The sequence below is a fragment of the Parambassis ranga genome, chromosome 20 (genome assembly GCF_900634625.1).
Source record: "Parambassis ranga chromosome 20, fParRan2.1, whole genome shotgun sequence".
NCBI lineage: Eukaryota > Metazoa > Chordata > Actinopteri > Ambassidae > Parambassis > Parambassis ranga.
In genome coordinates, this window is record NC_041040.1 from 9021490 (window position 1) to 9047547 (window position 26058).

The following is a 26058-nucleotide window of genomic DNA, read 5'->3' on the forward strand; positions in this document are numbered from 1 at the left end:
ACGCTTCTTGCAAAAAATAGCAGATAGAGATGGACAGTCAGAAACAGCTCTGCATGGTGTGTGTGTGTGTGTGTGTGTGTGTGTGCAAACCTGTGCACATGAGTATGTATGTGTGTCTGGGTACTTTGCCTGCGTGTGTGTGCATGCGTGCGCCTTACGAGTGTGTGTTTTAATAGCCACAGTCAGAGAGCCTCTGTCAGACGGTCAGCTAATTGGCCATCTTACAAGTACAGAGAAGGCTGCTCGCAAATTGGCAAAAAGGGCAACCGGCTTCAATCTGATACCAAACTCCTTTCTGTCACGATGCTGTCCATTAGACAACAGCTTAAGTCAGGGAAATGGAACAAAAATAAAGAAAAACAGAATACAAAACAGGGGGAAAATAGAGGCGTAATTGTGCTTTGGAGACTCGTGTTGTTGTGCTCGACCCGTGTGTAGCGAGACAATGGGGATCATGCCAGACTTAGCGTAAATAAAAAAATTTGGGGAAAACATTGCCAACTCATTGGGCTGCTGTGTTTTTATATTTGTGTGTGTATGCGTGTGTGTTTTCCTGTTGCAGAAGCCTCATGTATTTTAATCCATGTAAAGTCCCCACTGGGTTCCAATTAGGAACAGGTTTCCTAACGCCCTGTGGGGAAACTGATAATTATGCTGTTCACTGTGGTTGTGACTTACACTGTTTGTGTATTTGTGTGTATGTGTGTATGTGTGTGTGGTGCAGGGGGACTTAACACAGTGTATGATATTCTTTTTTATCTTTCTGTAATGTTTACAATGCTGATGTTGTTAGCTGAATCAAATGATCCTTCATAATTAGACACAATACAGAGATTCAAATCCTCTTATCTTGGTTGTTTATCATAAGTAGTGAGACTAAAAAACACACTCACACATACACACAGTCGTATATAATATTTCACTCAAAATCTAAGCTTGAAGGCACAGCAAGCTAATATGGTTGAATTTAGTTGTCTCTGAAGATTGTTGGGCCTTGACTGCTGAAGCTTATGTGCAGTTTACTGGGACTGTGTAATAGGTGATTGCACTTCTGTATGTTTACACTTCCGATGATCTCAGCTGCACCAAATGATTCTTCATAATTAGGCATAATGTAGAGATTTAAATCCTCTTATCTCAGTTGTTTGGCTTTATGTTAAAATATATGCAGCAGGAGTGTTACTTTAATAAAATATAACACAATATATGCATGTCCGTTCTCTTAGCATCTGAATTTCTCTCTTTTTTTTTTTTTTTAGCCTGTGCTATTTTGAGTGTGACAGGTAGCTGCGCCCTAATGCTCTTAAAACTCCACAGCTGCCATCTAACCTTGAAAAAGAGAGCGAGCAAGAGAGAGAGAGAGAGAGAGTGACGCTGATGTAGTGGACAGTGCACCTCTCATATCTAAACCTAAATGCTGAAAAATGTCCCCTCAGATAAAATGGATGACCCAGCTGTAGAATCCATTGGTATAAATACATTGTTTTGCAAGGCTGCGCTAACAAGAAAGCAAGAAAGCAAGAAAATGTTGACTTTTCCCTGCGTGGTTTTCTGCAATTTGAAAAGCTTGCCATAGTGGCAAAAAAAAAAGAAAAAAAAAATTCAGCCGTGTGTTTATTTTCAGCACTGCAGTGTTTTGGGGACACTAAGGCCCTCCTCACTGTGTATTCATGATCTCTTATTGTTGTTTTGCACTATTTCCATACCGTGTCGACGCGAAAATGCCTGACAGGAGGGAATTGAATATGAGATATTTACAGCATTTTTTTCTTAATCCGTACAGATGGCCGTGCTGGGGTATGTACATATCACTGTAAACTGTTGTAGACGCATTTATAGTGTATCAGACGAGATTGTGGGAGGGTGGGGGGGGGTCTCCAACTCCAATTTGCAAATCTGAGATAATTTTCATACTCCCCTATGAAGATTTTTTTTTACATAGAAATGAAGGATGAAGGGAGTGGAGGGTTGAGAGGGGCACATGGAATCTTTTGAGACTGCAAAACAGGATAATTGTTTTGCTATCCAATCGGGTGTTATACTACACATAATATATGGTTATTTCATACAGCTTCCAGACTGCCAAGATGTTTTCAATTTGGCATGGCCCTGCGATCATGATATCACAGAGAAAAGAGAGAGAGAGAGGGAGAGAGAGCTTCCAGTCTGGGATGGCCAGAGCAGTGAGAGGGCGATCATTTCGCCAAACTCAAAGGCTTTTCCTCTCTCTCTCTCTCTCTCTCTCTCTCTCTCTCTCTCTCTGGGACGAATAATTCCACAGTTGCTGAGGCACTGAAAAAGCAATCTGCGGAATACCCCAGGGTCATGTCTGTGGCCGGATGATTTGTGTGAAATGTCATACATTAAATATAAGTTTAACATTCAGCCCGGTGCACTGTAAAACTGCCCTGTCGTTGCCACAGTCTGCCATTTCCCTCTGTGCAGGGAGGGTTCGGGTTCAGGAAAGCGGTCACAAAGGAGTTCGACACACAAATACACGGAGAGACATGGACACACTTACACACCACCACCCCCTGTGTCTGCCCAATCTTAGAGGGAGGAGGAAAAAGGGGGAGCGTGCGGACAGCGGGGAGTTGTGAGGCCATTCGATCTACAGCTGCATTTCATTTACGAATTCGAGAGCACAAAGTTTTTTTTTTCTTGAAAAATATATCTATATAATTTTTTTTTTTCAATTTCATCTTGTATTTTTCCCAGGGAGCTTTTTGGCCAGACAGGAATTGAGAGGAAAAAAAAAAGAAGAGAAAGGTGGGGAGAGGTAGACAGACAGATGGACAGAGAGACGGACAGTTGGTCTCGAGGCAGGTGTTGAATTCACGTCCAGCCTGAGATGAGAAAGTAAGAGAAGAGGTGAGGAAGGAAAAAAGGCTTGTAACTAATTCATAAAGTTTCAGGAAAATAGCAGCCACTGAAAAAAGAGGGAGAGAGAGAGAGAAAAGGAGCGAGAGACAGAGGAGAAAGGTGTCTCCAGGGACTTAAGTAAAGCAGTCATCCCAGAGAGAGAGAGGGGAGAGATTCTGTCCATCCTAGTAGATGAGAAAGAAATGACAGAGAGGGTACAAAGGATGTCATCTGCCAGATGGACAACTGATGAGTTTCCTCCCTTTTCTCTTTGTCTTTTTGTTTTCTTTTCCCTTAAGGCTTGTTTTGTTTGCACACAGTCGGTGCCTCTAGAAAGTTTCTGTCTGAATGACTACAATACGATCATGTGTTTGATATGTAAAGGGGAAATGTGCTGGATGTATCAGAGATTCATTGAAGATGCCCAACTTCAGTGATGATCAAAGGGCAAGCGCTGAATGTTTTGAGTACAGAAAATATAAAACTCTATATCAGCCCTGATTAAGCTGTGCCAGACTCAGGTGGATATTGTTCATGAATGTAATTATGTACCTCTGTGCTTCTTCAATATATTCTTATCTACTTGGCACAGTTCAATTTAGTTTTTTCGCCTAGTGGTGTTTGACAATATTTGCATCTACAAAAAAAAAAACTCCACACACCCTTTCTACAAATTCTGCTTATTATTGCCATGAAAGAGCTCACCACCAGATTTATCAATTTCACCTTGAAGGTGTTGTACCAGTGCATTTGTAAGCAAGCCGGGACTCTTTGAAGACAAACATGGTATCTTACAATCTGTAGCCCCCCCTTTTCCTGCCCTCCACCTCCCTTCCCACTCCCTACTTCAAAGCAGAAAGGCTGAGATGAAGGTTTGGAAAGAAATGGAAAACAAATTGTTCATTTGTATCTGGGAGGAGACCAGACACTTGAGCAAATGCTCTCTGCATTCTCTCCTTACACTCCGCAGTAAAGTTATCCTAGGATGGTGGTACAAGAGACAGAAACAGGGAAAGAGCCAAACAATTGTCTCACCCAAACAATAAAATGTGTAAATGCGAGCGAGGCTTATGAATACCATTGGAACACGTTTGCAGAGATTCTAAAGCAAACTATTTTGATAGGTTATTGATACTGTGGTGATAAGGGGACTGCATATATGTGACAGCAGAGTGAAGAGGCACAAGGACTAAAGCAGAGGTCTATCAGGGTTGTTACATATTAAAGGAAGTGTATTTTAATAAACCCAAAATGCAAAAGTGAATCGTCGACAAAGATCATAGCAATGGGTGTCACAATGTGGACCTAGGTGTTTAACAGTAGTGTGCACTCTTATCATTTGTAAGAGACCTATTTCCATACACTATATTATAGAAAGGAGCCTTATAGCTTTGATCATGAAGAATAAAATGAGGCTCTTTCATTGACGAAATAAGAACGGCCTTTTGATGTCAAAGGCCATGCTTGACTTCACTAAGAGAGACCGAACAGAGTTAAATGCGTGCCTTGTATTAAAGACCCCGTGAAGCATTCAGATAACATGCATATCATTCTGCTTTACTCTCGAAGGTGATATGCACAACGAAGAAGAAAACTGCTCTGCACATTACCTCCGCACCAATTTATTGTGTCAGTGTTTGATTGATGAGATGAAAAAGCACAAGGCCCAACAAGATTGTAACTGCCACTCTTTTGTATTACCAGCCTCTGTTCAGGTGGCGGTGCGGGGGTATCTGGGGAGTTAACACCCATATATTTGGTTGTAGGGACTGCAAACCAGTCCGTGCAGTCATTGCTGAGGTACGGTTTGTATGACGGTATCCGTACATGCAGATACCTCCGTACAGTATAAGGCAGATGAGGGACTCCATACCATAAGGGTATGTCGTATGATTTCTACATGTTTTGGGCTTCAGACCTGTGGTAAGGATAAATGGGTTGATGGGAGAAGGCCAGACTGTGGCTCCTTGGCCATTATCCACATGCAGGCAAATCAAGGCAGCAAATCAGGAACAATGGAGCCCTCAAAGAGCAGAGTGGGGATCAAAGCAGCACTAACTGGCCATTGCAATCCAATTGAAATGTTCACTTTGCATCTCTCCAAAGGTAATGGATGTGGAGAGTAGGAGGTGAAAAGAAAGAGCTGCCTGCTCACATTTGACGTAAAATTATGGAAGGTAAGAAGAGGGGGAAAAAAGAAAAATGCACGTGACAGGCTTGGCCTTCTCAAGTCATCTACTGTAGAAGCTTCATAATGTCCCTTGGTTATTTTGACTTTGAATTTGCGAGGACCCATTTTTTTCACTCCCTTCCTTTGAACCTTCCAATGGTAACATTATGATGATATATGAGATGCTACACTATGGCCCTTGTGCATGTGGAGTAGGACTGAGGCAGGCTATTTCTTAAAGTGTCCTCTCTCTCTCTCTCTCTCTCTCTCTCTGTCTCTCTCTCTCTCTTCCTGTCTTTGTCTCCCCATCACTTTTTCTCCCCCCCATCTCTACATTTGAATGTGTTGATCACCTGGGGAGATGCTGCATTAATGCTGACGCCCAGTAAAAAGCAGAATCTCCTCTTTATTTATCTGCTCTAAAATTCCTCCCAATCTTTCCAGCACATTTCACTCAATCACGCAACTCAGGCCATTCCATTAGCCACACAGGGGCGTTTTACCCCATTGAGCACAACACGCCCCGCACTTCTATGAATATAGATTCCCCTAAATTATGTATAATGGGAGTGCTCAGATTTTAGCATTTTTACTAAGAGGGTTTGAGGGTGTATGAGTTGTTTCTGCTGCTTTTTAAGTGCATCTTCAAATTCACAGTGTGTGAGAGAGCCTGGAGATGTGTTTGCCTTCTTTCAGTTTGTAGATTGTAAATGGATGTGTATGATCATCTGAAGTTCTTGGCGGGTCAGAGAAGAGTTCACTGAGGGTGGATGTTGGTGTGTGATGGATGAAAAGTTAAACCTAAATATACACACCATAGATTACACAGGCAAATTCTTCCCAACTGACTGCAATAGTGTTGTGAGCTGCAGTGATTCACATAGCAATTGTGATGACATATTGCTTTTAATAGTGTATCCCAAGTTGTTTTAGTCTACAAGGTCTGAATTTGGTCTCCTGTTGTGCTGAACGTTTTCTGCTCTAAATGAGAGTTGTGTGACTAATTGGACAGTAAGTAATTTTAATTCACGTTGCTGGCAGTTGGGGTCCGTGTAGCTCAGTGGGAGGGTGGGACACAGCTATCAACAAACAGACCAGCAATTCTATAATCACAACAAAATCAACATCCTCATTACTGACTCTGTGCTTCTGCCTGCGTGGAAAAAAAAAAAAGACTTCAAAACTCTTCCCCCTTGTTTTCAGCGAGCGATTATGTTTGGTGTCAGGCCTGACATGTCAACTTTTGCAGAGACATGCTCACCAGAATGCTAACGACCCGTTGGTTTCATTATGCTGGCTGTTCATTTTATGTAGCGCTGTAATAATGTTGTAACATCTCGCTGAAGCTTAGAATCTTAGATATTCAGCGAGTAAAAACATTCCAATTAAAATGTGTAATTTCATGGTACAGGGAGTGAAAATATAAACACAGCAGTGTTTTTAACATTTCTGAATGTGGATGGCATGTTTTAATTCTGTGCTCATAGGCTCCGCTGGACGGTTAATTAGCATATTCAAAGTACGGGTGTGTGTTTTTTCCATAATTTGTTTTTGAATGCTTCTTTCTCTGTTGTTGCAGATAGACAGATGTTTCAGACATTGAGCCTTTTTCACATATTTCCAATATTTTTTGGTCTATTATTTGCATCAGTGTTGCCAGTATATGTAAAATCAATCAGCATTTTGCCCAAAAACCGCAGATACTTGCATTGTCAAATTGAAGGTTCTGTTTTACCCTAAACTATAATGACGATTTTCTGACTTTAATATAGTCCAGCGGCAACAGAAGTCATTTATTTCTAAGGCATTTGGGTTCACCTTTTCCTCCATAACTGCCTCCACACTCCCATAGGAGGTGATCAGAGGGAACGCCTATCAGATCTGACTAGTTAGAAATGGACCAGAGCCAGAGCTTTTGCACACTAGCAGCACTCACTCAGCTGTCATATTTGATCAAGTCCTCCCGCTCCATAACATGTTATGTATAATCACATGACTGTGCATTTTATGTGCAGAAGTTTAACAGAAACCAACAGAAAGTAAAAGGCCAATAGGTTGAAGGTTTTCAGGTCCTTTTGCATGTTTCATGAACGCCCGTCTCATATATTGAAATTCTGCTGTGCAAATTCAAACATATGTTGGAGTCTTTTTTAGAAATGATTCTTGGTGATACAGCAGCAGTGGCCCTATGTAGATGAGAGCCGGAGAGGCTGTCAGAGCCTGTCTTAGGCTGAGCTGGGCCTGGCTGTCTGTGTTGTTGGAGCGTAATGGACGTGTCACCCTTGAGGAAAAGCTGCTGGCTGCTTGGGTCACCATGCCCTTCAGCACATGACACACACGTCACTGGTGTGACAGCAACATGCAAAAAGCATAAGGACACCATGGCAACTGAATTGGTGCATGTGTGTGCAAGTGTGCACAGCTGTCTATGAGTGTGTATTGATCCGACGCGTTGTCTAAACTGTGTTATTGACCTAAATACTGTTTCTAACATCTAATCTGTTCTCGCTCAGATGTAATTTTATAAAGAATTTAGAAACACTTGTTAGCTTCACTTAAGAAATTGTCGGCTGATGGGAATTTATTGCTGCGATTCAGATGGATTGCTTTCATAAAACCCGATGTTGCATTGAGGGAGCCAAATATAGTTCCAGTAACTGTATGATGCCTCAACACACACACTCACACACACACACACACATCTACACCTACCTACCCACACACACACACAAATAAACATACGACAAACACTCTCACATATACGGACAACACACGCACACTTGTTATTGATCTACAGCTTAGCTCATGCCAGCAGGTAGTCCAACTCACCGGTTATTCTGAGGAATTGCTTTCAGTAGCTCCATCCACACACACACACACACACACACACAGACACACACATACACACACATGATTGTTTCCAGTAGCTAAATCTACACAATTTGTACACAGCCAACTCTTAAGACACCATCACCTCCACTTCACAGATCAAGGGCCGAGTTTGTCAATACCATGCACACACACACACACACACACACATTCACACTCATGCACGACCTTATGCTGAACCCTGTTAAACAGTATCAAGTTGTATTCTTTTACATAGTTAGACCCTACATGGCTGCCACAGTCTCTTCTAAGTATTGTTTCCCTTCTTCTCTGTGATAGTTGTGCCTTTTGGATTCCAGTATCACAGTTTTAAGCCTTGTCTGTTAGTAGGCATGATGTGTGACTTGGGTGTGCTTGTGTGTGCATGTCATGTTTGTTGTCATCCCAAATGAACCGGGCCCAGCCCTTTACCAATGTTTCCCCTCTTTCTGAATCTAATTTGAAAACAAGTGAGAGGAGCACAAAGTTCAGTTTGTAAAAACAACTTTTGGTAAAATGGAATGTTTCTCATTAAAGTCAATCAGCCAGTAGACAACAAAAGGACCTTTCATTGAAGAATATGAAGTGAAAATAAAAAGCAGGTCGCCGCTTTAGCTGGCTCCGTTCTCTTTGTAATATGTTATGTGTGTAGCGTCGTCCTTCCTCTCCCAAAAATCGGCCTCTCTGGTTTGAAACGGATCAAATTAAGATGTTCAAGGATTTTCTAGCTCCTTCCCGCTCTTTCTGAAAGGTCATAAGTCTAATGTAATTATGGCACATAACTGTGGTAAGGGAAACACATGCCAAGAGATGATATGAACATACAAGCTATAAACTACAACTTTCTCTTCTCTAAGCAGAATGTTGCTTTTTATGACTAAGTCAATATCTTTAACTAAGGCTTGTAAAGCAGCCCAGTTAGAGACTTTATTTAAGCTTACCTCCGTCTGACCTCCTCACAGCAGCCTCGACTTTCCCCTGCACGAGAACAGCAGGAAGCCTTGCATAAGAACCAGGTGGCATTACATACTGAGTGTATGAGATGGCCCCGATGTGGGAGATTTTAAAATAGACTTTTATTAAATATATTGTGATGTATATACTGTTCTACTTTCACATTTTTAATCTTGTGTAACTTGACATATTGGGACTAAGTCAGGTGTTTAATTTAGTTTTATATTACATTATATTTGATTCAAACTGTTTGGTATACCTCAAGTAGGTTTTGCAATAAAATGGATTAGAGGGCAGTTTCAGAGCTGATGTAAATGTAATGGCTTCAAAATAAGTAAGGACAGAAAAGAAATATAAATGATGAAGCCATAGGCTAAGAATGCCCACTTTAAGCCATGGCCTGTAGGTTCTTAGTTGACAGAATGTAATTATTCAAAATACAGAACAAATGCCTCAAATCTGAGCATTCTTCTGTTACCATGCCTCTCTGCTTAAGGCCTAGTTTACATGTATGTTAATGGGGGGTTTTCCTCCTAATTTGGCAACAAAAAAGTCCCTAAAGCCACAAATCAGAAGCCATAAGTGGAAGAGTGATCATACATTTACATAAATGTCTTATTTAGCACCGGCACTATTAGGACCGCATCACAAAATGATCCTATAAAGGACATAAAGGACACACAGATTCTGACATCACTTAAACAGAGCTCCTAAATATCAATAACCAGGAAGGATTTTTCTAAGATTTTCAAGATGTTAAATTTCACCTAAGTTTGCAAAAAGTGCACGAGGACTGGGCCTGAGACTCCCTATGGACGGCTGTGGCTTGTAAGGTGGGAGTCAAATGACTTGCAGGGATGCCGAGCTAGCATTGACAAAGCTGCAGGTTTTACATTCAGTATGTGTTAATGTAAATGATTCTCTGTTTGTAATAAACAGTACATCTGTAATAGAAGTACTAAGAGTTTGTAATTACATCCTTTGTAATAATCAGTCTGAAATAAATTCAGGTAATGTCTTTCATTTAAACACATAAGTCATTATTTTTTATGAAGCCCCATTTTCTGGTAGTTTACCTGGATGTTTGAGCTACTTTGTGTCTCAAGATCCCAAACATAAAACAACAGAGAAGAAAATGAAAAGTTACAGTAATTATATTAATCAGCACATTGACTAACCTACAAAGAAACAGGTGTGTGTGTGTATGAGTGTGTAGGAGGATGGAGGATGGAGGTGGCAGTTTGAGCATGCTCTCTCTCTGCTGCTATTTGCTCGACTGGTAATCAGCCAAACACGCTACAAGTCTCCTGCTATGATTTGCCCCCCAGTGTGTCTCCAGTCTGAACGGCCGGCTTTGAGTAAGTCAGTGTTTCTCTATGCAGACATATGCATGTATTTATATCCAGTCTATACAGTATATATGTCTGCTTTTGTCACTGTTTGCTTGCCCGTGCATGAGTGCACTGTACAGTATGTGTGTGTGTGTGTGTGTGTGTGTATCCTAGAATATATATTTTGTTTCCTCTGACCTGCTCCCTCCCGCTGAGAGGTATGCACTGACTGAGGTTTACAGGTTGTGTGTTTGTGTGTGTGTGTGCATGTGCGCAGTCTGACATGCTGACAGATGTGTGTGTGTGTGTGTTTTTGCCGGATGGCAATACAACTCCTAGGACATTTAATCTAGGGGGAATTTCATGCTAGTTACTGCTTGTCATCAAACGTTTCTAGCGTAAAATACTGCAGCATTTTTTTTTTTTATTTGCGGAAGTTTAGGATGAATTCACTGTCAGACCCCTTAGTGCCCCTGCTGCTCTCAAAGATAGACTGAAAGTGTGTGTGTGAGAGACAAAGCTTAAGGAAGAAAGAGGAAGACACTAATAACAGATGAAGTTTGTTGTCTCAATTTTGATGCTTTTCAGTTAAGACAAATAAGTGTTTAAATGTGTGTGACGGAGTTTAAGTGGAAACTTTGTAATGCAAAGACACTGAGCTCCTTCCCTGCACACATCCTCCCTCTCTCTCTCTCTCTCTCTCTCTCTCTCCCACACACACACACACAGATTTGATTCCAAGCTTAGGGAAACACTGATCCAGTATATCTACAGTCGTATGTGTTCACTTAGTAAGCCACAGCTGCTAGCACCATTACTATGATTTCCTGCGTGTGTATGTCTCTCTGTCTATCTGCCCCCTCAACACACACACACATCTAAGGGTACTAGCCAAATGGGGTTTAGCAGGACACATATTTTACACCCGCCTGAGTCACTCTGATGTTCAGGTGCTTCACTGTAAAATGTGACCCAGGTTGTCTTCTAATGCATATCACAGCCTGAGAAAAAGAAGTCCCTCCACCCCCCGTCCTAAAAAACAAAGGAAGGAACTCATAACCTTAACTTTAAAAGTCTGAACAAAGCAAAGAGTAATAGCTTTTTTTGTGTCTCTGTATTAAAAGCTTTCAGTATTTAAGCTGGCAGTGAAAAACAAAGGACACATTTGTTTAATAGAATAATCCTTCCTGTATTTAAGATGACTCCAAAGCTTTCAAATTTGAGCCTTAATGTTTCGACAAGCTGTTCAATCAGTTGTTTTTTGAGGACATTGCAAATGGCAGGCTGTCTCTGAAATACGTTTGCTTGTTTTACCTGACCCACTTTTCCTTCACTGTGTGTGCGTGTGTGTATGTATGTGTGTGTGAGCGTTTGCTCTGTCCCTCTTTGCTCAGAAGGTTGTAAATGTAATCTTAGACACATGTTACTTCGGCTGATGTTTTTCAGATTGATGTCAGTTGCGATTAGCATATCTCCTGCCAAGACACAGGAGTGCTCTTTAGAGTCTGGCCTCATACACACACACACATACACACATGTATGCAAACCGTTGGGTAAACATAGCTCAGCTGCCATTTTGAATGATTGCACAATGATTATTTGATGCAGTGATTTATTTTGAACGCAGCCTGTAAGTAAACTGAAGCAGGAAAAGATGAGAAATCTGACTGACAAGCTCCAAAACAAAATTCTACCCCAAGACAGTCTCCTGACACCCCTCTCCTGAGCAACATATTATTACATGCTGGCCCCAAAAACACATCTTAACATTCTGTGGCCTCCAACTTTAATGTCACCTTGTCTGTTTCTTAAAATGCTGTCTGCTGAATGCTGCCATGTAAATACAGCTGTGACCAACACGCTCCACACCGAAACTGTTTCATTTACATTCATCTTGTGCTTGGGAATGGAGAATTCCTTCTCCGATGTAAGACAGCAGGGAAACTGTGCAAAACGAATTTCTCGCCATCTCTGGAGAGAGAACGATGTAGGGATTCAGAACACACCCTTCAGACAATGGAAGAGGTGGGGGGCTCTTCTCTCTCTCTCTCTCTCTCTCTGTTTCTCTCCTTTCTTTCCTCCCGTCTCACTCCACACCTCCCTGACCCTGCTTCCCCTCAACCTGCCCAGCAGAGTGAGAGAATAAGTGTAGTGCCAACAGGGGGTGGGGTGGGTGGTTGAGTGGGAAAGGGATTGGAGAGACATGGAGAGAAAGTCAGATAAAAGTAGTTAAAAGAGGGGAGAAGTATAGGGAGGGAGTGGAGGTAGGGTGCTTTGAAGAAACAAGACTGACCAAATATACAGCGACAGAATGAGAGAGGAAGACAGATGCAGAGAGGGGAAGGGGGAGAAGGGGGGGTGAAGATGAGAATATATATGCGGTGGCCAGTGTTGTGAGACAAGGCAGGTTGCTGTCACTTTAAAAATGACTGTAATAAAAGTGACCGTCGGAAGATGGATCTGGTGATTTTGGCTTGCTAATCAGTCATCTGTGAAGAGGACCACAGCCCAGATTCAGTGGCCGCCTGACACCCCTTGATTGATGCCTGTGCCCGATAAAAAAGGCCCATTAACTGTCCTCCTATTAAACTGGGTGAAATGGCAAAAAATGCTCCTCTGCTTTTCCACTCTACTCTTCTGATCTCTCTTTCATGTAAAGTGTATATTCTTTTATATTTTCTGCCTTCATTTCTTATCAGTTCATTTCTCCACCTTTAAGGTAGCCTGTCCTTCTAATACTTATTGTTAAAGGAGTATGAGGAGGTGATGTTAATCAGCAAGGCCTACTCGTGTTTCTGTATTTTGTCCTGGATGTCACATATTTGATTACAGGTCTTTCTCTTAAATCAATAAGTAGCCTACACTAACACTTTGATCAACACCTCAGCTGGTACCTGTATCTAATTAAGTAGGCAAATGAGCCTGCATAGTCAGTGATGTCAGAACGTGTGTGACTTCAAACCTTATTTTTGCCTCATGTCATGCGTCAGAAAAAATAATAATAATGACCCCACAGCTGAATCTCATATCTCCTCATCTCTTCCTCCCTCTCACACACACACATACACACACAAAGATTGCCTGCAATAATAATAACCCCACAGACGACAGCTTCAGCCCCCTCCTTTCCATCCCCACATCCCCACCTCACCCCCCGCCCCATCACCACCACCACCACCACTACATACAATCAAACAAAGCCTCTCTCTTACCTTGCGCATGACCAATCCTTCCATCTCTCCCTCTTTTTTTTTCCTCTCTCCACCATTCTATCTATGCATGCTCTTCCCCTCTCTGAAAACCCAACCACACCTAACAGCAACACCTTGCACTCTCCCGACCATCCCACAGCCTACAGCGCGGCACTCACACCCCCAATAAATACAGCCCTGGTCTGCCGTTTTCCCATCTATCCCTTTTTCTCTGCCCCAGTCTCTTTCCCCTTCTCTCTCTCTCTCTCTCTCTCTATCTTTCCCTCTCCCCTCGCTCCTGGCTGGTGCTGGTGAAATATCAGGGCAAACGGATTCCAGCTTTTTTCTCTGGCTCAGAGGGGTTGTTCTGTGCGATTTGGCCCTGGGGTGCATTTCAGCGCTTCTGATGTGAGAGAGGGGGCGAGAGAGAGAGAGAGAGAGAGTGAGAAAGGGTGAGGCAGAGAGAGAGAGAGAGGGCAATGTAGAGAAAGAGAAAAGAAGTGTGTGTGTGTGAGAGAGAGAGAGAGAGAGGACACACATCTAGAGTTTATCCTTTCTTTCTGAGTAGCAGTCAGCGGTTTTAAAATGACAGGCTTTGAGCAGCATTGAACCAGCAACCTAAGGTGTGCATGCTCTCTGTAGCTTACTGAGGCCTTGAGGTGATCTCCATACATAATCAGGGCAATCCACTTCCATGACAGGTGCGCGGCCATCTTGGAATCTCACTGAGCCAGTGGTCTTGTGCAGAGTGTCCATGTGACGGTGTGTAAAAGGAACAAGTACAACTGCCGTTCAGCATTTAATACCTTTAAATATATTGAGATTTTATTAATTAAATATATAAAATATGTAAATTATTCATTAACACAATAAGAATATCTGGTATTTTCATTTCATTTTATTCTTCCACACAGCTGCTACAGGCCACCTAAACAAATTCTGTATGATGCTCTAAATGCACCTGTGCTCTTTATTTAAGCCTTTAAAATTAAGGATTTTTTCTGTTTTAAAATATTATTGATTTCCAGTTTTACAGTTTTCAGTGACAACAAACAATTTTGTAGCTGATTTTATTTTTTGTTATTTTCCCAGCTGACGATATTTATACCTTCTCCTCCATGTGTCCGTGCACGTGTGTAGTGTACACGACTTGTGTGTGCGTGTGTGTGTGTGTGTTTATGTTTCATAATCTCACATCTCACTGTGGGGCGTTCTAAAAGGATTTGTCATTCTCAGCTCAGCTGGGCTGATTGTGAATTAAATGTATTTTTAGGCACCTTTTTCCATCCCTTTGTGAACCCAGTTAGAATTGAGGTCAGGACACACAAACAGACATAGACAACACACGCAAACACACACATATAAATGCACACACCATCTCAGAGAAAGACACATAGCTTTCAGAACAAATCACTGTTGAACTACCCTGTGTGGAATGATTCTGACATTTTGTTTGGGAGAAATAGCATTTAATTGAAGGGAGGGGCGATACGGATGGCAGTTATGCAACCAAGGGAAAATGTCTACATTTCAACCCAAATTGAAAACATAACAGAGTTTGTGTGTGTAACTGTGTGTGTGTGTGTGTGTGTGTGCAGGGGTGCTTTCCGTGTTCACAGTCCCTATTCAGTTGAGCATTAGTTGAATTTATGGGCTTTATTCCATAAGAAAAAAAAACACATTGACTTTTCATTATAGTATCATCTTTGTCTGTCCATCATCTATGTTTGTTGTGAATGTTGAACTAAATTTTCAGATATAAAATTTACACCTATATGGGGAGGAAGTGCAAAGCCTCCAGAGGTCTACATTTTGCTGTTTAATTTTTAATGATTCCATTTTGTGCAAATTATTTTTTACAAAATGTAATGAGCAGTTAACGGTGGAAATTACAGATTAATGCATGTATTTTTCATGTTGAAGAACAGAAACAATTATATCCTTTTAATCATTAGGGAAAGTTTTACATGCTCTTGAAATAATTATTGGCTCCGCTGTGGAATTATTGTAGCTGTAATAATAAATTACAAAGCTTGCTGATCCCACACACACACACACCCCCAACAGAGTGAGGTCAGAGGTCAGAGTCACCTCCAGAGGAAGCGTCTGGACTTATTGTTTTGCTCGCTGACACTTCGTGTGTTATAGGTGCTTTCAGAAATGGCTGCTTGAACTTGGGTCATCAGGTTTAATGATGGTCACTAGGCAAGGAGGTTGAAGAGCCTTCATGAGGACTCTTCTAATACAGTGATGAAGCCAACAAGCATCTTTCAGGGTCACCGCACACCTCAAAAAATGACGCCTCTCTCCCCCCTCTCTCTCTCCCCCTCTCTCTTTCTGTCTCTCTCTCCCTGTCTCTCCCTTCAAGCGTTGCCAATTTGTCTGGGCCGCATCGCCTAATCCATGCGCATTTACGCAGTGGTCATTGCGCCTCCGGTTGACTTGGTTGGCTTGTTAGATGATGGCGTCCAGGCAGGAGACTGACTGACTGTACAAGCTTACAGCTGACAACAGTGTACGGTGGTAACTCTTTGCTTGGCAATGTGCTGCAAGACAAACAGCAAGTGTTGAAACAAATATCCATATCTGTATTTTTTCTGAAAAAAAAAAAATTTGGGGGTAAATTAATTAATCACTGCTCATTAATGCCACAGCCTTCATTTTTTTCAGTAAAACAGGTTTCACACTTATTAGAAATATGGAAGGGAAAATCCTTTTACCAGCAGCAGTGCCATAAATACAGGCCTGCTGCCAATATATAATATTACCTTTAAATCAGGGATAGCATATTCCTTTTGAAGGAACAACCCAAGCATGATATGCTTCTGACGTTTTTACCCTGGATGTCAAGATGTCAATCTGTTGCCATAGAACCGGCTTCTCTGTACTGACTGGGTTATTTGCTGTGTTGGGATGGCCCACTGAGTGTCAGAGGAAAAGGCAAGGGTGGGAGGAGGCAGAATGGGGGGGGGGGGGCATGGATGGATGGATGATGGGGTGGGAAGGTGGAGGGGTGAGAGTCCCCCAGAGAGGGAGAGTGGGGGGCTCCTGGAGAACTAAAAGGACCTCTCGGACCACTAAATTGACATGTTCAAGCTCCTGGGTTGTCATGAAGAAAGCACTTTAATAAGCCATGTGACAACATACAATATAGCAGTCTTACTGGTATTAGGCCATTAAATAGCACACCTTCTGTTAAATGTACATTTTTATTTTTTATATGTATGACCTATCTTTTATACAATTATTATTATTATTATTATTATTGTTGTTGTTGTTGTTGTTATTTTTATATATGTGCAATACATTTATATGTTGCATGTTTTATCAGTGTGTCATATTTAATTCCTGTAATATTGAAATGTGAGAAATTTACTGTTGTGAATCAGTTCAATTTTTTCGATCGGTATTGTGAAAGCTGTCAATTCATTTCCTTTGCCTTTTAATTGGAGCATAACAGGTGCCAATTTTCCCAATCCACGGCAGCTTTATAAGTGCACGTGGATCTGAGTGATAATCAATCGAATTTGGCGTCAAACGAGAGTGGAGGCGAGTGGATGTGTGTTGTGGCACCACTATGAGGCCGTTGGGTGGGTGGTGGTGGGGCTTTTTTTTGTTATTCTTCTTCCCTATATGGAGGACACTCACTGGACGCGTGTCTATTAAATCGGGTTCAACAATGAAAAAAAGATCGGAGGACCAAAGGGCCAAGTGGGAGGAGGGCAGCAGGGCGAGGTGAGACTGAATAGAAACAGCAGTGTGTGTGTCTGTGTGTGTGTGTGTGTGGCGTTGGTTTCCTCTGGTAAGCGACCCCAAAATGCGAGCAGCGACACATGCCAAGTCACCCCTTCTCTCTCTATAGTCTCTACTTTCTGTTCTTCTTTTTTTTGCTTCTCCTTCCTCATCGCCGCCACAGTTGTTCCTCTTCTTCATCGGGAACAACATCACGCCAGACCTTGCCCCGCCTGCATCTGGGTAAAGACTTTACAGTCAGGGGCCATCGATTGCTTTTATCAAATAAACAGAGTGGCACCGGCGAACCCACCACCCTGCACCTTCACCCCCTTCTCCCATCCTCTGTCTCCTAATCTCAACCCCCCCCCCCCCATACACCCCCCTACCCCCTTTTCCAATTGCAGCCCACCTTTTCCTTTGCTCGAGAGCCCTAGCAGCTGTGGTCCCATGTAAATTTTACATGATTGGCACCTCCTTATTTTACCCCTCCGCCTGTCCTAATTCCCCCCGCTCCTTACCCCCACACACCCCCCATATCATGTTGCATATTAATGCGCAGTTTATGCAATAGCTCATCTGACAGTGCGCACCGGCTGTCATGTCCATGCCTTTCGTTGGGGAATTTGCATACGTGATTATAGTGCCGCAAGTGCTTGATTGTTGCTGGGTTAGGTTATGTGATGCTGAAATGTGATATTTGGGGAGGGTGTTTTAGGAAGGGAGGGGGGCGCTACGGGGTACTTGGATAGTGTATAGTAGTCAAACGGTTCCCCTTGACCCTTGAAATGCAACGTAATCCCGGGTGGCCCCGTTTGATTAGGGCATTTTTCTAATTGTTGTCATCAGGACCTGCACTATCATTGCGCATCTGGAAACACTTTGACATCTAAGTCAGGGAGGGGGGGGGGGCTTCCCCCCCGCCCTCGGGCAAAATGAAGATTGTTTAATTTCAGTGTGATTTCATTAACCTGGAATTATTCCAATTAGAGAACATATGTCTGAACAACTTGTATCACCAGCAGCGCCATACTTACAGCAAGTTTCCAATTCTAAATCAATAACAACAAAAAAAGGCCATATTGGAGATCCTAAGGGATGAAATCCAATTAAATCAGGACCCTTGGTTATAAGGTGTGTCCATTTTTGGGGTCGTTGACATGAAAATGTTGGAGAAGCCCTGATCTAAGTGAGTGAGGCAAAGGGCTGCTTTGACAGTCTTTGTTTTTAGCCTAGGCGCTACAAGCTCTCCCTTTTTTCTTCTTCTCTGCTTTTTTTCCTCTCTCTCTCTCTCCTTCCCTCCCTCTCTCTCAGTCTCTCTCTCTCTTTAAAAGGGAGCGGAAGAGTGGGCTGATACCGGTCTCATGTTGCGTATGGATTTTCGTTTATATAATCGATTGAAATGACCCAATACATTGATTTTGGGTTCAGTGTTTTACAAACAAGCGTTTATGGGTCTCGATTTTATGTTAGGGATGATTCCAGTGTGACACTGATGCGCAAAGAAGTCGGATTGTTGATTTTTAAATAAATGATCTAAATAGAAACAAATAAATATCTATTGTTTTACGTTTAAAAGAATATAAAAACTGACTCGGGGGGTGAGGGGGTGAGGGCGAGAACAGAAGGGAAAGGGAAACAGAAAAAAAAGACAATATTGTGCTGCCTCTCTCCTTAATCAAATAAAGTGGTGTAAAAACACACACACACACACACACAAAAGCATTTCCTTCCCTCTGAATTTCTCCTTGAATTATATGCCATCACTAGTGTGTGTGATTGCGGAATATTAAATTAAAGTGGGATAAGTCCGCACCGAGGCGGGCTGCGTCCAATCCGCAACTCATTTCCCCTGTTGTAGCACCGCATCACTGCGCTCCTCTCTTTTCAATGACAATGTGCCAAATCTGGGCATTTTGAAAACACTTTCCATATGCTATTATCGGATCGCTACTGAGCAAGAGAAAGACAGAAAAGAAGGAAAACGGAATGCTTTATACCAAAGGTACCAAGAGTCTACATTTTTATGTGTCTTCTCTTTCACTGGCTTATTATATTTTATGCTTTTGGGGGAATTTAAAAAAGGTAAGAGGAGGTAAATTTGAAGTTTTTATAACGATTGCATATTTATGGACCGCTGCTGGGTGGCTTTAGGGCTGAGTGTGAAAATGTCGAGAGAGTTTATGTTGAGCAGATCTATGGACAAAAACTTCATTTACTTCATTTCACTGCTTTTTTTTAAAAAACGTTTTTCCTCTTTTATTGTTTAGGAGTAAATTGAGTTTTTGCCCTCTTCTCTGTCAAGTGTCTTGTGAGCAAAGGAGTTGAAGCAACATTTTCTGAGGCATTAATTTCAAAGGAATATTTTTTTTTTTATTTATTTGCAAGTTAGCTGATTTTTACAACTGTGCACCTTTAACACACAGGTGACAACTTGCCAGTGGCTTCACATTTAGAGAATGGCTCCCTTTGTTTTATTGTGGTAAAAATACAGTTTTACCTGCTGCACTTATTTTGAAAGAACGATTTTTTTGTGTGTTTTTTTGTGATTGTTCTGGAAGACAGTGGCGAAGCTTCACACTGGTGTCACGCGTTGAAAGAGTTACACTTAACTTCCTATTGTCTGTTTTATGGGCCCTTTATGGAGCTTGTTTGTGCGTGTGTTTGTGCTGGACGAGAGTCGGCCAGTGGGTCACTGTGGCAGGTTGCCGGTCAGAGCTGTGGGCTTTTGCGTGCTTCTTTTGTGTGTGTGTGTGTGTCCTGATGAGGCAGAGGGGTCAGCCCTGCAACCCCATGAGGGCGCCGATGCATAGGATATACAAGGTGGAAGTCTGATGGCATATCCACAGAAAACAAAAAGCGTGGCCAGGTGTTTGTTAGAAACAGATTAACAGAATTATAAAAGAAAAATGAAGCGGAGCATCAATGGAGGTTTTCTGACATCAGAGAATATATTGATGGAGCAACAATAGTCCCATCCTTTAACATCTCCCTGTGTGACACGCCAATATGGTAATATCTCCGGACAATTCAAAGTTATCGATCTCTTGAAGTGACAGAAGATCACTGAAGTGTGTTCACTGCTACCTTTCAATGCATGCACTAGAAAATAACACAATGCCTTTTATTGCTTGACAATTACACTATATTTCTAATAGTTTCAATGTACTTGTGCTCCTCCATCTTTCTGGTGATGCCACTGAGAAATTTCTATTTTTTTTTTTTTTCTTTCCTCACAAATGCTGGCACAGTCGCGCGCACAAACGCACACACACACACACACACACACACACACAGACTCACATGCACTTGCACACACAAACACCAGACCGGAGTTTACAGATAAAAATCTATAATTAATTGAGGATGCTGCTGATATGGAAATGGGGCGAAATATTAGTTAACGCGGTCTATTGTCAAACGGTCCTCCGGAGAAAGAGCATCGTCTGCAGGGAGAGAGGGAGGGAGGAGACCGGGGGGATTTACAAAACGCAGGAGGTTAAGATAAGCGGTAGCTTATATCAGTTCTCTAAATCCGCTTTGTACTTTCTCATTTTCTCATCGAAAACAAATAAAATAACAAACACAACTCCTCTGAAAATGTCAACAGCAGCGCCCACAAATTTAATCACTAGAAAGAGGGAAATAAGTACATCCTTTCACAGAGATGGAAACGTTTTAAGAACAACAACAAAAAAAGAAAAATGTCTACAGAAGTCCTCAGTTTCGGTGCACAAAGTCGCAAATGACAAATAGGTCCACTCCGTACAGCTTTGGGTAGATCGACGCACGGCCCCTGTGGACTTCTTGCGCGTCCGCTGCAGCAGCGGGTAGACTCGAGTCTCCAAGCCGTCTGTGAGCGACGCTTCCCAGGGTTGACAGGCTAGAAAACCCCCCTGGAGGACAGGCAGGCAGCTGCAGCAGTAGCGGCAGCAGCAGCAGCAGGAGCCTTGGATCCGGGTGAAAAGTGACGCCTCTGTTCATCACCTCGACCCACCCACCCCCTTTGTCAGAGACCTCTCTAAACCCAGAATAAACAGCCTCGGGTCGGGTCGGGCTCGGATCTCTTGGCTTCTTAAGGATCCAGTTGGTATGGGTGCAGTCCAGTCAGTGTGGCTGCAAAGTAGACCTAGTACTTCACTTGCCAGCAGCAGCCTTATCATCACATCCCAAGCCCCGGCTCGCAGTTCACTTCACCCCCAGCTTCGATTTTTTTCCATGAAGGCGAACAAGATCTCTTGATTTTCTCCCCGATTGAGACTGTGTAAAGTCTTCCTCTTGCCCAAAAGCCTCTATTAAGAAACCGGAGGGGAAACACAGTAAACGGTTTGCATTGGTGTGATACTGGGCCAAAAGACTGATGCACTTTGTAAGGACACTAAATGTAAACGCCCGTGAATTGTGCTTTGAATAGAGAGGGGGATTTTTGTGTGACCCTGTATTGGATTTTGCACTTTGTCTCTATTGAACCCACACGGGGCCTCAGCGGTCCCGAAAGGGCAGAGATGACTTTCCAACATGTGGTGGATTACTGTGGTGCTTTGTGGCTTGCTTTTAAAGCTTGTGTGTTTATGTGCACCATATAAGCAACAGCTCGGATGCAGTGCTCTCATTTTCATAAAAAGAAATGACGTTATATTATAAAGATCACGACAATAAACGCCCAAAAACTGTGCATCCACGTGTAGCGTAAATTACACAGGTGTGTGGATGCATTTTGTTCTTTAATACATAACATACAAAACGTACTTCACACATTGTGTGAGTCCGTTTTGTTGCGCAGCACAATGCAGCCTTGTGGTTTTCATTCTTCCTCTCCAGGTGTGTATTTGCTTTATGTTTTTACGTATATTGTTGATAAAAAAAAAACATGTTATTCTCAAAGTTCAGCTGTCGCCCTTTTTGACAAATCGTTCCAAACCTGTAAAAATAGAATTTATATTTAACAGCATTAGAATCGGAATCTACAAAGAAGGTTCATTGTGTGTATCTTAGAGAAAGTAATTCACCTGTAGTGTCATAATCAATAAAATCAAACTGATGTAAAGGTAGCATGAACATCTTATATTTGTTAAATCAACAGTAAAAGAAAGCCGTGTGGAAGTATTCTGCTGTGCTGTGCAGGGATATTGATGTGCAAAAGTTGTTTTTTAATATAGAAAAGATGACTTCTAAGCACTTGTAAGTAGTAAAGGTCCAGTCGTTGTCCATTGTTCTACATGTGATTTGGCCCTCGTAGAGGAGCCATACAAAAGGATCCTCTGCGCGCATGGACCTATGCGGCCGCCAGGGCTCCGTGTGCGCGTCATTTGCAATGTGGAGACTGTTGATCAACTCACTAATTACACTTCTCTCCTCTCTCTCTCTCTCCCTCTCCCTCTCTCTCCCTCCCTCTCCGTCTCTCTTTTGCTCCCTCCCTCTCTCTCTCTCTCTCTCTCTCTCTCTCATTCGTCCTCTCTCTCTCTCTGTCTCTCTACCCATTCCCAGAGTGCATATCGGGAAATAGACACACAAAGACATGCGCACTCAACTTAATCAGCCATTTTTTTAAACAGGGCTAAAACGATAATAATTAGCAGAATAAAGACATATCGGATTTTCATTTCCTTTCCTCCGTTTCCCGATCCCCGTCCACAAGAGAAACTGCGAGGCAGCCCGTCGACACGTCGTTTCACCGCCACCGGAACCAAAATAAGGGATAGCTCTCTAAACGCTTGACATTTGTGATGTTACCCCTTTTCCCAATATAAAGTTGGAGGATTATTGTAATTTTCCCAGTTTTTCCACGTTTTTATTGTCTAATTACGGAAGCCACTGGATGTGACTGTTTTATAAACCCAAGAGCAGAGACAGAAGCGGAGGTGACGGTTTTGGAGGGGGAAGAAAGTAAGTTTTTTTTTCCTTTCCACCTCTCCCTTTAACTTTTATTGAGTAGTTTGGGGTGTGTGTGTCGAATTTAGGGGTCGGGTATTGATTATCTATCTCGCTGGTGGATCTTTGACATCGGGGTTGTTTGGATAACAGGTGCTGGGTGTTTTTTAGTCCAGAATAAAGGCGGATATCGTGATGTTAGTGGAACTCCGGCTCTTTGGCTCCAGTAAAACAAGCGAGTGACAGTGTTGGAGGCGTTCTTTACGCATGTGTCCGTGGTATTATAGTACGATATCACGTCCAGACCTGCCTTTTCGCAAAGTTTATTGCGGAGGTTGTTGAGATTTTTTTGGTAGAGGACAGATAGAGTGAGTGTTTCACGTTAGATAACAGCGAGAGAAGGCGAGACGTTGCCCCTCGCCTGTGAGGCTTTGCAGTGCGGATGTGGTGTTGCCTTTCCAGGAGTCCGATCTTTCGGACATGTCCGCTTTGAGCTTGTTTCATGTCGGAGGTGTCCGGTCTGCTGTTTCCTCCACTTCCCGACTTCACATTTCAGTCTAAAAGCATCAAATATTTCACCTGAAGTCGTTATTTGGACGCACCGCAGCGCTCAAAGCCAGTTTTTAACACGTCGGCTTCCACGCACCTTCCAGGCATTCGCTGCCGAAGTGACACGGTCTGTCTCCCGACACGATCCCCTTTCCGTCTGAATAAGTGTATAATCTTAAAAAACTGCCAAAGTAAGGTCAATAAGAGGGAATCGTCACGAAAGCAGCGCACATTTGCCAACCATGCACCTTTACCTGCTGTGCTTCAAAAGTAGTCTCACTTTAGCGAGGCGTGGGTGGCTGCGTCGCCCAGGAGGGAGACCGATCGTTGGGCTACTGATAGCGCAGCGAGTCCCTATAGAGCCAGCCAACCCATGGGTCCCCTATTTTTCTAAAGTATCGGCATCTGAGACGTCAGCGTGTAGCCCACATTCATACTCTATGTGCATTAATTGGAGTTAACGTATTTAAATTCCGCTCTCCATTCATAGTCTGTAAATTCCATTTCCACTCTCGGTCTCCATCCGCGTCAGCGTGCTCAGGCGATCATTTCCTTCTGCAAAGTGTCCTTCTGTTATTTCCCAGCGATCATGTTTATAACACGTTCTTTAAGTTGTAGATTAGTGTTGTTTTGTATGAATTTAGGGGAGACATGGTGCAGAGGTTGGGGCTCTCAGGTGGTTTTGCCTCCTGAAGGCTGTTTTTTTTGAGGTAGGTAGATAGACTTGGCTCGGATTGGGACGCGACAGTGACAGGGGGGACATCGATCGCACGGGAGGAAAAAAAAAAACAAAACAGGGGCCAAGGGGCCAGTCAGTCTCCAACCCGGGTATGTAACGGTGTAGTGTGTGTGTGAGTGTGTGTGTGTGAAAAGACTATATGCTCCAAGTGAACGGTGCGCCAGCATAGGACAGGCGACCCTGTTTTACAGGATTGTCTCTATTTATACACGGCTTTTCTTGCCTGTTTTTGGGATGATTTCAGAGCGCATTTATCTCCGAAAATAGAGGCTGTAATTCAGTTTTTTCCCAAATGCGTTATACTTTTAAATTTGTTTGGATTATTGAATTCATACACGGTTTTTATATAGAATATGAAAGTCTACATTTTCATCAAAATATGGGATTTTTTTTAAGCTTCTGAAAAAGTAAATACGGGCCACCTTACTGCTGTAATAATATTATTAATATTGATATTGTTATTATTATGAAGAAGCCATACCGAATTTAAATATTGCATTTAATAAAAATATGTTTTGCCGTCAGTTGAATATTAAAGCATCTGAGATCAGTTTTGTGAACACTGTGGATAGATCTTCTGTCTTGTCAGAAGATTTAATTGCATCTGCATAAAATCTTACATTTAAACACAACATGCAGCAAAGGCCTAAGAATAAAATAATTAATAGTGTAAAAAGAAAAATTATGAGACAATATGGTCCTGTCTAATTGCAGTGAATTTCATCAGTTAATGATGGTATTGTCTCACTCTATAATAACAAAATCTTTGTTATTTTCCTTGTCTTGCAAATGAGAGAACACTTAGTTTGCAGAGGCCCCCTTGTTTTTGTTTTTATGTGATGAGTGTCTTCACACTATCAAAGACTAAGTGTGTATCTCGTCATGTTAGTTAAGCTGCATGCGATGTTACCCGTAGCTGTAAACCGGATGGATAAAAAAACATATAGTGTGAGAGAGATGGGCAGACAGCCCTGGGAGGACAATAGCTGTTGGCTTGAAATGCTTCTTGATTATTAAAAGCTAATGCATTTTCAGCATTGCAGCCTTCATTAAGGGTGCGGATGGAGGGGGGGGGGGGGGGGGGTGAGAGGGTACTGGGAGGAGAAGAGGATGGGAGGGAGAGAGGGAGACAGGGGCTGAGTCTGTCCTATAACTCCTGGGTCTAAGACACATGCAGCTAGAAGATTGGCTCGGGCCTCTCCTAGGGGTCGACAATGTGTCATTTCCACCCGGCTAGATTGCCCTCTGCCTATCTGATATTAATGTGCAAATCAATATTTCAGGGATTAAATTTCCCTTCTTCATTTTTTATGGTTTCTACCTCAATAAGTCTCCCGTCTAATAGAGGAGGCTGGATGATTTAGAAGCCTTTGCTGCAGAAAGAGAGAGAAAGAAATAGAGAGGAGCTTTGCAACAAGGCTATCGCTGCATTTTAATGTTCTTCTCCGTGGATCCCCCATAGGCCCTTAGTAAGGAGGGCTATATCGCTGCTTTACAGTGTAAAGACAGCCAATTTGGCTAAAAAGGCAGAAAGGGAAAATATGAGTTCGGTTGAATACTTAAGACGTTGTGGTAATCCGAGTAGCAGGTATTAGTGAAGGGGAGCTTCCCCCCTTCAATGAGACACACACAGAGCTACATCCAAACCTGCATTACCAGCCGTCATGCTTCAGCAGGCAGTATAGCTTACTACACACTGGACTGCTATAACAATATTTTTTTTTTCTTCTCTTTTTTCTCCGCTTTGCACCTTTTTTGCATAGAAGCCCATCGACATCCATTTGAGAGATT

The 26058-nt window shown here is 42.5% G+C and overlaps 1 protein-coding gene across 2 annotated transcripts in view; it reads left to right on the top strand.

Annotated features, from left to right (window-relative positions):
• The first annotated feature begins 22610 nt into the window (after positions 1-22610).
• Positions 22611-26058, top strand: part of zfhx4 (zinc finger homeobox 4) — a 75585-nt gene continuing 72137 nt past the window's right edge. For both annotated transcript variants that reach the window (XM_028432423.1, XM_028432422.1), the window contains exon 1: positions 22611-22994. The gene's annotated coding sequence lies outside the window, so the exon portion shown is untranslated. The remainder of the gene's footprint in view (positions 22995-26058) is intronic.